This window comes from Humulus lupulus, chromosome 9, assembly GCF_963169125.1.
Source record: "Humulus lupulus chromosome 9, drHumLupu1.1, whole genome shotgun sequence".
Taxonomy (NCBI): Eukaryota; Viridiplantae; Streptophyta; class Magnoliopsida; order Rosales; family Cannabaceae; genus Humulus; species Humulus lupulus.
Window position 1 is genome coordinate 43,419,149 of NC_084801.1, and position 3,820 is coordinate 43,422,968.

Genomic DNA, 3,820 nt, shown 5'->3' on the forward strand with positions numbered 1-3,820 from the left:
ATTTTTGACTTGGTCAATCACTTTGCTCACATATTTTATTTTCATGATTATTTGTTTAATATATACTTTTATTAAATCCCGATCATATACCTAATCATATTTATAGTGACATAATCACAGTGGAATATAAATATGATTATATTTTCAAAAGAAGTTAGTCCTAAGATTAGTCAGTGCACAAGATTTACACTGATTTGCCAATCTATGATATGATCTACTTACACATTGTATTGTTATGTTCTTTCTAGAACATTAGCAAAGTAGATAAGATTGGATGTATCAATTACATCGGACTGGACCGATATTAACTTTAGATAGATAAGTAAATGTACCATTATTATCTAATATAGTCATATCATAAAGTTTACCATAGGTCAACTCAATCTCAATTATGAATGGTTAGTATTCTAATTGATTGTATTATTCAAGTCCTTTGATTTGTTTGTTACCAGCTTACCCTACGGACTAGCCCATACTTACATCTTGGGGACTTGGTAGCATTGTTGAGTGGGAGTGTTAATCATAGATATGAACATCTATAGCTTCTAGAAAGAAGTGAAATGATGATCACATAATAGCTTGGTTCAACGAGTTAAATGATTGAATACTCATTTCTGTGATTAAAGTTCACGGAAATATCATTTACAAGGAACTTAGTGATATTTAAGGATAAAATACAATGAGGGGTAAAAATGGTAATTTGTACCCGTCTCAGTTGTAGATCATCTATAGAGGATTGAATGACAAATTATGTTTGTAACAATGGATAACGTATTTACTTTAAGTGTAAAGCGTTCTATGCGTTCAAGAGTGCACTTCCGAGTCTTTAGTGGAGTCATGAGCAATTAATAAGGTAGTAAAATTATTCGATAATAATTTTATGGTAACTTATTGGAGCTTGGATTCATGGGTCCATGGTCCCCACAATGCCTTTGATTAAATCATCTAGATAGTCTCGATTAATTGTTTTAATTATCAATTAGGATTGTCAAAATTATTTTGTGTCAATTTTGGACATTTTTACTAAGATGTGGAATTTAGAGAAGAAAAGAGAAATTTGGGCAAATTTATCAATTATGACATATTGGTGTCAAATTGATAAATACTATTAAATCAATATTCAAATTATAATTAGTTGATTTGAATAAATAAATAAATAAATTAATTAATTATTGTTTAAATGTATTTATAATGATATATATAAAGATTTTATAAAACTTTAAAGATTTCGTAATATATGAAATCAGATTATAATATATATTATATTATATTTATTTAATTAATTAATAATGGTTTTATTTTATTATATAATTATAGAAAATAATAGTATTTGAATTTAAAGATTTTTATGCTTTGAATTTAAAAATGGAAAAAAAATCCCAAGGCTTGGAAAAATATGTAATATTCAGTCCTATAGGGATTTTTAAGTTATTATTTTAATTATGTAATTAAATTGAATTAACCCTAAAGTGTTGCTATAAATAGGTACTTAAGTCTAGGGTTTTGTAATCTGAAAGTTTTGAAAAAAAACAAAAACGTAGACTCAGTTGACCTATTGTAGTCGCTCATATCTTTTCTCTTCTTCTCTATAATTTTCGCATCTGTGAGAATTGTCCACTCTAGTTTAGGTGATCAAAAGAAATTGTGGAAGACTATGTAGTTTGAAGATCCAGTTCACTCTCTTGTCATTACTCTGCGACTGAAAGGAACAAGGGTTAGAGAGAGTGAAGGAAAGAGTCTCAATATCCATTGCGTAAAAGTAAGATTCTTAAACTCTATTATTTGATTTACTTTATGAAATTCATTAGAAACATGTTTCTAGGTTGTTTTATATGTTAATATGTTTAATATATGAAACATACAAGAAAACATTTTTGATCCTATAAAATGTATTCCTAACAGGTGATTTCTCTAGATATACTAATGTGTATTTACTTAAGAGTAAGGATGAGACATTTAATGCATTTAAAATCTATAAAGCTGAAGTAGAAAATCAATTGCAAAGGAAAATAAAGACTATATAAGTGATAGAGGTGGTGAATACTTTTCAAATGATTTTAATGTGTTTTGTGAACCACATGGTATTATACATGAATGCAATGCACCATACACTTCACACAAAAAATGAGATAGCTAAAAGAAAAAATATGACTTATCTTGAGATTATTAACTCTATGTTTTTACATGCTAAATTGTGTTATAATTTCTAGGGTGCAACTTTGCTTGCTGCGTGTCACATATTGAATCGAATTCCTATGAAAAAGAATAATGTATATTCATATGAGTTATGGAGTGGAAATATGTCTAACTTAGGCTATCTTAAAGTGTGCGGGTGCCTTGCTTATTGCAAGAGCATGAAGCCTAAAAGGACCAACTTGGCTCCAAGGGTCGTTAAGCGTGTATTTGTAGGCTATTCCTCAAATAGCAAGGCCTATGAGATATTAGACTTGGAGTCTAATAAGATAATTGAATCAAGATAAGTGCAGTTCTTTGAGAATATGTTATATTGTGGTAACAACTCTCAAGAACCCACAAGTGTTGGAGAATCTCTTAAAGAGAAAGATCCAAAGGTTGATGAGCAACCTATATTGTCTCGAAGAAGCCAAAGGCTTAAAGAGTTGAGATCAAATGAGAAATTTTCTCAAGTGGAGACACTCTGCCTAGTAGAGGGAAACCTTGAAGACTTCACATAAAAATTTCCTATGATTCTTCAAGTTAGGGATGATTCCAAAACATACCAAGAAGCAATGTCTTCGAGAGACTCCGCTTTTTGGAAGGAGGCAATAAATGATGAGATGGATTCAATTATGTCAAATCACACACGGGAATTGGTAGACCTTGAACAAATTTAAAAACCAATTGGGTGCAAGTGGGTATTTAAGAGGAAATATCAAAAGGATGCCAAAGGGTTTAAACAAAAGGAAGGAATCGATTAATTTGATACATATGCACTAGTTGCTAGGACAACCACAATAAGAGTTTTGTTTGCCTTATCATCAATATATAAACTTTATGTTCATCAAACAGATGTCAAAATGACATTCCTAGATGGAGATCTCGATAAGGAGATCTATATGGAACAATCGGAGGGTTTTGTTCAAAGGTGAAAAATGAACATAAAGGGTGTACGCTTGTTAAATCTTTATATTTTTTAAAACAAGCACAAAAAAAATGGCATGAGAAGTTTGATAAAGTCATAGTTTCGAATGGGTTTAGACACAATTATGCGAAGAAGTGCTTATACTCTAAGACTTGTGATGGCTATGTCATCTTGGTGTGTCGATATGTTGATGATATGTTGATTTTGAGTAATGAGATGAAATATATAATAGAAACGAAGAGGTTTCTATCTTACACTTTTAATGTGAAGGACCTTGGAGAGGTCGATACCATTTTAGGTATAAAAGTGAGAAGAAATAGTGGGGTTTATGCCTTAAGTCAAGAACCCTATGTTGAGAAAGTGCTTGACAAGTTTAGTCATCTCAAAATCAAAGAGGCAAATACACCATTTGATTCAAGCATAAAGCTTGAAAAGAAAAATGGTAGAGTGGTGGATCAACTTGAGTATGTAAAGGCATTAGGGAGTCTAATGTACGCCGCTCATTGTGCAAGAGCAGATATTGCATATGTGGTTAGTAAACTAAGTAGGTTTACTACAAATCCAAGTGTTGAACATTGGAAGGCTATTGAGAAAATTCTAGGGTACCTTGAGAGGACCAAGAAGCTAGGCCTCCAATATTGAAAGTTCCCAAAGATACCTGAAGGATGTTTCGATGCAAGTTGGATATCAAGTGTGGGAGATAATCCCTCCACAACTGAG